Source organism: Hevea brasiliensis, chromosome 6, assembly GCF_030052815.1.
Source record: "Hevea brasiliensis isolate MT/VB/25A 57/8 chromosome 6, ASM3005281v1, whole genome shotgun sequence".
Taxonomy (NCBI): Eukaryota; Viridiplantae; Streptophyta; class Magnoliopsida; order Malpighiales; family Euphorbiaceae; genus Hevea; species Hevea brasiliensis.
The window spans coordinates 7552289-7562578 of NC_079498.1; the positions used below are offsets into that span (position 1 = coordinate 7552289).

Consider the following 10290-nt stretch of genomic DNA (forward strand, 5'->3'; position numbering starts at 1 on the left):
GTTGGCTTGTATTCTTTCGAGTTTCTTTGTGAGCTGATCAAACTAGGCATTTATCATCCTTAGGGCATCTACTTCCATGACCCCTGTAGTTCTTCTTGCATTTCCTCTTTCATTTGACCACTCATAATTATGGTATGCAACTCTTTCTAGAAGTTCAAGTGCTTGTGGCACTGTTTTCTCCATTAGATCACCCTCTGCAGCTGAATCAACTGTGCTCCTTGTAGAGGCTAGTAATCCATTATAGAAATTTTGCACCAATAGCCAATCTTCTATGCCATGGTGTGGACATTCCCTCTATAGGTCTTTATATCTTTCCCATGCGTCATAGAGTTACTCTCCTTCCTTTTGTCTGAAGGTGTTGAGCTCAAGTCTCAGCTTTGCGGTCTTTATAGGTGGGAAATACCTTGCTAGAAAAGCTTGAGAGAGGTTTTCCCAGGTAGTGAATGTTCCAGCCGGTTGAGAAAGTAACCACTTCCTTGCTTGGTCCCAAAGGGAGAATGGGAATGCTTTGAGTCTTATTGCTTGATCAAACACTCCATTCATCTTGAATGTATCACATAGGGCAAGAAAGCACTGGAGGTGATAGTGTGGGTCTTCTGTTGGTGAACTTGCAAACTGGGTTTGTTGAATCATTTGGAGCTATGCTGATTTTAATTCAAAGTTGTTGGCTTCCACTGTGGGTTTAGTGACACTGGGCTGAAATTCTTGGACAGATGGAGCTCCGTAATCTCTCAAGAGTCTTGGTCTGTCATTATTATTGGCCATGGTTGGGATTTCAGGATCTCCTTGACCGTGCTCTTGATGTTTCCTTTCCCTCCTGATAGCTTTCAGGGTTCTGTCTATTTCAGGATCACAGTCCAAAATTTCTTCTAGCTTTGTTCTGGTCATATACCAGATCGGGCACCTTAGAGAAAAGAAAAGAAATACAACCAGTAAAATAAAATTAAATAATAAATATAATTGCCTAAATCAGCTAAATCGCCTATCGCTTGATATTACTAAAACCAAAAAGTCCCCGGCAACGGCGCCAAAAACTTGTTTCGCTATTTTGCAATCACCACAAGTGCACGTATCGCTAACAAGTAATAAAGTGATAAGTAGAGTATCGTTGCCACGAGGAATTTTGTTTAGCAAGTACCAATCTACATAGAAATCTTCACTGTCTAGGCTATCGAATGCTTAGGGAATGAAGTTTGGTAACTTTAAACACTAAAATGGTAAACTTAAAATGAAATGATTTATTTGAAGCAATTCTGGAATTAAGATTTCACACTTGAATCATACTAGGGATGTTATCTCATTTATTTACTGAATTAAGGATCATTTTCCTTGATGGAAATCAGTCCTAAGCTATCCTAAATCCTCTCTCAAGGCATTTAGGGTGTATTCTAATTAACTCGAACCCTACTTTCATAGTGATCAAATTAATTAAAATCCTTTAAGATCTTTGACCAATTTTTAGGTTCCACAAAGGTATCAGCCTATGTCTAGGTCAGAATTCCTAGGTTCAAGATCTTGATTTTCTAATGTTAATCTTCACCTTTTAGTCCTTCAATTAACATCTACAATCATAACTAAGTGGGTACCACCACATAGCATTCATTAAGATCACAAGAAATTAAATCAAGAAATGAATCTCAAATCCAATAAATAAAACTCAGTGTTCATCTATAGTAATAATTACAAGAGCTACTCTCCTAGATCTAGAATAAGAAAACTACTCACTCATGGTGAGTTTAGCAAATGTCATGATAAAAAGTAAAAACAATAAAAAGAGAGTTATGCAAAAGAAATAAATAGTAAAAATCTGTCTAAGGAGATAAAACGAAGGAATCAAAGAGAGTTTGCAGCTTTGATCTTGTGGAGCTTCAGCTGGGAAACTTTTTTTGGTACTAATGTAGAGCCCGACAATAGCAACCTTCAGCAGCAGTCCCGATGACAGTGACCTACCTCTCTTCCTGATGTTTTCTTTTCTATTTATATTGATTGCTCTAGGGTTAGGTCATTTTGAGTCCGAAAGGCTTTAGGAGTCTCGTTCGAATCAGAAAACAGGAGGGAAATTCGAGTCAGAAAATAGGCTGCAGCATAGTACATGGTCCGTGTGTCACTACATGTGTCCTGCAAAGTAGGGCTGTGTAACTTGCTCGAGGAGAATCGCGTGGTCTTGTTTTGGCACAGAAAGTTACACGGGTCTATGCCAACTACACGAGCCTGATTACACGGGCCGTGTACTGTTGTTCCCATAAGGTTCTTCAAGCTTGCGCCTGGCAGAGACTTACACGGGTCCCTACAGATTACACGGGTCTGTTTACACGACCCGTGTACTTGTGTTTCTAATCGATTCTCTTGACTTTCTTCTGGCAGAGAGTTGCACTGGTCTGGGGCTTAGTTTACACGCCCCGTGTACTTTGTATCAGCAGCAATTCTTTGTCTTTTTACCTCTCCAAGCTTTCCTTTGCACTCCTATCCTTTGGGGCTTCACCCAAACACCTGAAATAATGCAGAAAACATGGAATTAAGGGCTTGGCAATAGAATTTATGAAAACTAATGAAATCAACTACTATGCATAAAAATACTTGCCTAAATGCTATGATTTAGAATACAAATGTGCTAAAAAACATCTATATAATTCAAGTGTGTCATAACTCTCTGCCAGAAGAAAGCCAAGAGAATCAATGGAGAAACACTAGTACACAGGTCGTGTAATTAGACCCGTGTAATCTGCAGGAACCTGTGTAAGTCTCTGCCGGGCATAAGCATGAAGAACCTTATGGGAATAATAGTACACGGCCCATGTAACCAGGTCCGTGTCGTTGGTGCAGACCCGTGTAACTCTCTGTGCCAAAGCAAGACTCCGTAATCCCACTCTAGCAAGTTACACGACCCTACATGCCTGGACCCGTATAGTGACACACGGGCCGTGTACTATGCGGCAGCCAGTTTTTGACTCGAATTTCTGCTTTTATTTCCTGATTCAAACGAGACTGCTAAAGCCTTTTGGACTCACAAATGACCTAACCCTAGAGCAACAACTATAAATAGAAAAGAAAACATCAGAAAAAGGGTTGGTTTTTGTTAGGTTGGTTAAGTGGTTGGCTCGCTTTCTCTTTTATCTTTTGACAGCACTTTTGAGGAGTTTTTGGAAGGAGAGAAATCCAACCGTCTCAAGGAGAGAAACATCAGTGCCAAAAGAGATTTTCCAGCTAAAGCTCCACAAGATCAAAGCTGCAACTCTCTTCGGTTCCTTCGTTTCATCTCTCTAGATAGATTTTTATTGTTTTATTTCTTTTACATGATTTTCTTTTTACTATTTTTTTTACCTTTTATCATGATGTTTGCTGGACTCACCATGAGTGAGTAGTTTTCTTATTCTGGATTTGGGAGAGTAGCGCTTGTAATTATTATTATGGATGAACGCTAAGTTTTATTTATTGGATTTGAGATTCGTTTCTTGATTTAATTTCTTGTGATCTTAATGCATGCTATGTGTTGGTACCCACTTAGCCATGATTGTAGATGTTAATTGAAGGACTAAAAGGTGAAGATTAACATTAGAAAATCAAGATCTTGAACCTAGGAATTCTGACCTAGACATAGGTTGATACCTTTGTGGAACTTCAAAATTGGTCAAAAATCTTAAAGGATTTTAATTAATTTAATCACCACGAAAGTAGGGTTTGAGTTAATTAGAATACACCCTAGGTGCCTTGAGAGAGGATTTAGGATAACTTAGGACTGATTTTCATCAAGGAAAACGATTCCTCAATTCAGTAAATAAATGAGATAACATCCCTAGTAAGATTCAAGTGTGAAATCTTAGTTCCAGAATTGTTTCAAAATAGACCATTTCGTTTTAAGTTTACCATTTTAGTGTTTAAAGTTAACAAGCTTCTTTCCCTAAGTATTCGATAGCCTAGACAGTCAAAATTACTGTGTAGATTGGTACTTGTTAAACAAAATTCATCATGGGAATGATACTCTACTTATCACTTTATTACTTGTTAGCGATTCGTGCACTTGCGGGGTTGTAAAACCAGGCAAAACAAGTTTTTGGCGCCTTTGCCAGGGAATTTTGGTTTTAATAATATCAAGCGATAGGCAATTTAGCTGATTTAGGAAATTATATTTATTATATAATTTTATTTTACTGGTTATATTTCTCTTCTGTTCTCTCAGGTGCCCGATCTGGTATATGACCAGAACAAGGCCAGAAGAAGAAATTTTGGACTGTGATTCGGAGATAGACAGGACTCTGAAAGCCATCAGGAGGGAAAGGAAACATCAAGAGCACGGTCAAGGAGATCCTGAAATTCCAACCATGGACGATAACAATGACAGACTAAGACTCTTGAGAGACTACGAAGCTCCATCTGTCCAAGGATTTTAGCCCAGTGTCACTAGACCCACAATGGAAGCCAACAACTTTGAATTAAAACCAGCATGGCTCCAAATGATTCAACAAACCCAGTTTGTAGGTTCACCAACAAAAGACCCACACTATCACCTCCAGTGCTTTCTTGCCCTATGTGACACATTCAAGATGAATGGAGTGTCTAATCAAGCAATAAGACTCAAAGCATTCTCATTCTCCCTTCGGGACAGAGCAAGGAAGTGATTTTTTTCTCAATCGGCTGGAACGTTCATTACTTGGGAAAACCTCTCTCAAACTTTTCTAGCAAGATATTTTCCACCTGTAAAGACTGCAAAACTGAGGCTTGAGCTCAACACCTTCAGACAAAAGGAAGGAGAATCACTCTATGACTCATGGGAAAGATACAAAGACTTACAGTGGGAATGTCCACACCATGGTATAGAAGATTGGCTATTAGTGCAAAATTTTTATAATGGGTTACTACCCTTTACAAGGAGCACAGTTGATTCAGCTGCAGAAGGTGATCAAATAGAGAAAAAAGTGCCACAAGCACTTGAACTTTTAGAAAGGTTAGCATACCATAATTATGAGTGGTCAAATGAAAGAGGAAATGCAAGAAAAACTGCAGGGGTCCTGGAAGTAAATGCCCTAAGCATGATAAATGCTCAGTTTGATCAACTCACAAGGAAAATCGAAAGAATGCAAGCCAACGCAGTTGGTACAAACAGTTAACATGAAGACAACTATGGAAGAGGATACATGAGTTCAGAATATAGCAATTTCAATGAACCCTCCGCAGAATAGATGAACTATGTGAATAATGGAGGAAACTTCAACCAGAGGCAGCCCAACAATCCATATTCTAATACTTACAACCCTGGATGGAGGAACCACCCAAATTTCTCATGGTCCAATCAGCAGAACTAGCTAATAAACAAGTAACAAGGGTACAAACTACCAGTACCCCCTGGATTTCAGAACAGAGGTCAACAACCTGAACCGAAAATGAGCATGAAAACCATGATGGAAGGATTCCTAGTAGCTTAACAACAACAAAATGAATTGATTAAACAGTTGACTTCCAGAGTAGACCAACTTGCTACTCATAACAAGATGCTAGAAAATCAAATCACTCAGCAAGCAAGTTCTTCAACTAGGGCTGCTGGTAAACTGCCTAGCCAACCAGAAATGAACCCAAGGGAGCATTGTAAGGTAGTACACTGAGGAGTGGGAGAACTCTAGTACAACCAGAGGTAGAACCGACAGAGGAAACCATAGAAAAATCTAAAGACCAAGCAGAGAAAAAGGAGGAAGCAGCTAAGAAAGATCAGGAAGAGGAAGTAAGGAAGACAAAGAAATTACCAGAGCCATACCAGCCTCCCCTACCTTTTCCTTAAGATTTCAGAAAGCCAAATTGGACAAGTAGTTTGGGAAGTTTTTGGAAGTTTTACAGAAACTTTACATCAACATCCCCTTCACTGAAGCCCTTTCTCAGATGCCATCCTATGCCAAATTTCTTAAGGAAATTTTGTCAAAAAAAAGAAAGCTAGAAGACTATGGAATAGTAGCTCTAATAAAGGAATGCAGTGCCATATTGCAGAACAAACTGCCTCCAAAGTTGAAAGATCCAGGAAGCTTCTCCATACCTTGCCTCATTGGTAACAAGAAAATAGACAAGTCCCTTAGCGATCTTGGGGCAAGCGTCAGTTTAATGCCTCTATCAATATGTAAAAAGCTAGAGATCGAGGAACTGAAGCCCACAACAATCTCATTGCAATTGGTTGATCGATCTGTTAAATATCGTATGGGAATACTTGAGAACATTCCTATCAAAGTGGGTAAATTCTTCATTCCATTGGACTTTATTGTCCTTGAGATGGAAGAAGATGTTAAAATTCCTATCATCTTGGGAAGACCATTCTTAGCAATTGCAGGAGCCATCATAGATGTCAAAAATGGCCTACTAACTCTCAAGGTAGAAGAAGAAGAAGTGGAGTTCAACTTGTTCGACACAATGAAACTGTCACACCTTACCCCTTTGTAAGGCATAACATGATCCCGTAGAATACCTAATGAACTACCGCACTTCGCCAACCGATAACTCATTAAGTACCCTACAAGGGATTTTAAAACAATTTTCTTATTTTTGATAAGTGGTGAGCATTTTCTAATAAGTACTTAAAACATTTAGTTAAATTAAAACTAGTTAATATTTTTGGCCCATTTTATTTTTACGCAAATTTTATAAAAATTTTGACAGAGTTTCCTCTGTATTTTGAGAAACCAGTTCTTCAAATACCTGAAATAAAAGCACTTCCAATAATTTTCTAACCACTGCTTCAAATTCATACTCAATCTCAACTAATTTCTCAAAATTCACAAGTTCAATAATTCTCAAAATACTGTCAATCAATATCATTCATATTTCATTAAAAACACAACAATTTATACACATCCTTACAAATTTATATCAAAAGAAACACAAACTAAACTTTATTACAAACTTCATACAAATTTGTGTACAAGCTGCTCAAGACCCATTTTTACATGTCCATACATTTATGTGCAATATATACATCAAAAGAAGTATTTACAGTTAGGGTATAAATTATACCCGAAGACTTCAAGCTGATGACTTCACACACCTCAGCAGCTCAGTCTGCTGCTCCTCTAATCTCTGTATCTGCGACAGCAACAAAAGCTATCGCTGAGTACTAGGACTCAGTGGTGCACAACATACTAAATAATCTTTATGCAAAATATAAATCACAGTTATTCAAAATTTGACTAAACATGAGCATTAAACATAAAACATGAATCATGAGATTTTAATGCAAACCAAGTTCATTTCGAAGTATCAAAACACATTTCATAAAACCCACAGTTAGATCACGCCATTCGAAACAAATAGAATCTCAATAGCCAGAGGCTAAAGAGAAATCACATGAATCTCAATAGCCAGAGGCTAAAGAGAAATCATATCACAAGGCTAGCTAGCTCATATATATGGATATCCATTCACATCCTCTTCTACTGGCAAACCTCAACACTTCTCCAGAGAAGAAATCAAAATTCGAAACTAATTACCCCCACTAGTCGTGCTAGTGAGGTGTTCAAATATATGGTCATGATACTGTGGTTTCAAAACTTATCTTAACAATTTGCTAAACATTGTCATTTCAAATATAAACAATAACTTTCACAATTTAAATCAAAACATCATAAGTAAGGTCACAATACTTTCAACAATTCAAAGCAACAATAAAATGCATATTTCATTCATTTAATCAATGAATTTTTAAAGCATAGTAATGTTGTGCACAAACCTCAAACGAGTCGTCCCTTAGCCTCGACTCGGTTCCTCGGGTTCCTTCCCGATATTCTTTTCAACTGAAACACACAATTTTACAATGTTTCAGTACTAGAACTTAACATAAATCCAAAATAAATTTAGCTTCACAATTACCTAGCTCTAACGTGCTAAATTCGACGTTCTTTAAATTTTGTGTTTTGGGTTACTATTCACTGCACTATTCAAGTCAAATAGTTGACTTTCTAAGGCTTAATAGGTATGGGAACTCCAAATTCACCCACATACCACATTTTGGTCATTAAACTTGTTGGTTTTGGTCATTTTCTCAAAGCTTAGGTCATTTTGGCAAAATTGCCAATTTTCGGTTTTGGTGCACTTAGTTGCACTGTTCCATTGGTCGATCTACTGTTGGAATTTGACAAAACTTCCTTCATAGAAAATGTTCCTTATTGTCTTAAGTGGTCTCACTTTCTTCATATGAAATGTTCTACTATGTCTTAGGTTTTAAACTTTGCTCAATAATTTGAATGGGTTAATGGCATAATTTGGGGTGATGTTTCTTCATGAAATTTAGATCCTATCATTTCACTTTGGTCAATTGTTCAAGAAATTGTGCTATTTTATGTCTATTTTCATCTCCAATTGGTGGCATATCCATTAGGCTTGTAAAATTTGAGTTTTGGTCTTTTATTTGGTCATAATTGACCATTATTTCACTTCACAATAGGTCAACATGCCATTTATGCATTTCTCTCCATTTTTTGGTTCAAAAACCTACCATTCACCCTAATTTTAATTATTTTTTTTTTTTAACTTTTTTTATGCATCCCTACTACTACCATACTCTACAAACTTACTAACACCTTTAATTCATTCAAAAAAATCATAAACTTTTTACAATTTCAATAATGGTCCCTCACAATTTTTTCTTTTTCATTCTTTTCAACAAAAGAAATCAAAGTTAATCTTCTAACCTTAGTGCAATTCTTTTTCCTTCTTCTTTTCTTCTTTTTTTTTTTTTTTTGTCTTCTTCTCTAAGGCTTGAAATCATCATTTAGGTTTAATAGGTTTAACTTTCTATGGTGGAATTAGGGATTTGATCAAGCTCAAAATGAGCTTTAATGGAGGTTTTGGGTGAGGGAGAGGGAAGATGAAGGTGAGGCGACAACTTGATGGAAAGAAGACCAAATAATGTTTTTTTTTTCATTTCTTTTCTTTATTTATTTTAGTTGGTGGAAGACCATAAAATCCCATTTTAATAATTCACTTAATTAATTTGTTTATGACATCATTCATGATGTCATCAACTTTGACTTTTCCATCTTCTTTTTTTTTATTTTTTTTTTATTTTCTATTAGTTGTTTAATTTAATTCTCGATTCCGAAATTTTCTTTTCTCCGATTTTATTTGTGATTAGGTCAGAGTCACTCTCGGTCAATTGACCAAATTGCCCCTCGCCGGTTTATCCCAGTTTGCAAATAATTCAATATTTCTTCCGGCTCCCTGACTTAATTATTTAACTGACTTAACAGTTCTTTTTCGTGATTTTCTCTTTTCCACTGTGTCCATAAGGGTCCTAAGGACCGCAGCGTCACTTTTTACGGTGTTAAAACGACTTCGCAATCGTTCCCGAGGAGGTCACTCATCGCTGTGACTCTCGGCTCGTTTAACCTCTTATGTTCTGTTTTTCTAAATTATAGTTAACTAATTAAACATTACTAATTATTTGTGTTTATGGTTTCTCTAGTTGTCTTAAGTGTGGCCCTAATCCCATTAATTGTCCGGACTGACACCGGTCACCGGAACAGTGAAATATACCAGGCTATGCAATGGGGTGTTACAATTCTCTCCCCCTTAAATAAATTTCGTCTCGAAATTTTACCTGGTATCAATCTCTGAACAGCTGTGGATGTTGTCTCCTCATGTCCTCCTCTCGTTCCCAAGTAGCTTCTTGGCCTGAATGATGGTTCCACAGTACTTTTACCAATGGTATCTGTTTGTTCCGTAGCTGCTTCACCTCATAAGCCAGAATCTTTATGGGTTCTTCTTCATATGTGAGGTTTGGATTCACTTCTATTTCTTCTACTGGTAGTACATGAGATGGGTCTGATCGGTACCTCCTCAACATAGACACATGGAAGACATTATGTATCTTCTCCAACTCTGGAGGTAGTGCCAACCGATATGCCAAAGGACCCACTCTCTCCAGAACCTCATATGGCCCAATGAAACGAGGACTCAGTTTCCCCTTTCTGCCGAATCTCATAATTCTCTTCCAAGGAGAAACTTTGAGGAAAACTTTCTCACCCACTGCATACTCAATATCCCTTCTCTTCAGATCAATGTAGGACTTCTGACGGTCTGATGCAGTCTTAAGTCGATCTCTGATCACCCTGATTTTCTCTTCAGTCTGTTGAACAATTTCGGGTCCGATCATCTTTCTTTCACCCACGTCATCCCAACACAACGGGATTCTACATTTCCTGCCATACAAAGCTTCATATGGAGGCATTCCAATGCTTGATTGGTAGCTGTTGTTGTAAGCAAACTCAATCAAAGGCAAGTGTGTATCCCAACTACCCTCAAATTCAATCACACAAGCCC

The 10290-nt window shown here is 37.5% G+C and overlaps 2 non-coding genes across 2 annotated transcripts; one reads left to right on the forward strand and one right to left on the reverse strand.

Moving 5' to 3' along the window:
* The first annotated feature begins 271 nt into the window (after positions 1 to 271).
* On the forward strand, positions 272 to 378 carry LOC131181131 (small nucleolar RNA R71). Its single transcript, XR_009149759.1, has one exon. It is a non-coding gene; the product is annotated as a small nucleolar RNA R71 (small nucleolar RNA).
* Positions 379 to 4706: 4328 nt separating this feature from the next.
* LOC131181216 (small nucleolar RNA R71) lies at positions 4707 to 4813 on the reverse strand. Its single transcript, XR_009149844.1, has one exon. It is a non-coding gene; the product is annotated as a small nucleolar RNA R71 (small nucleolar RNA).
* Positions 4814 to 10290: the final 5477 nt, after the last annotated feature.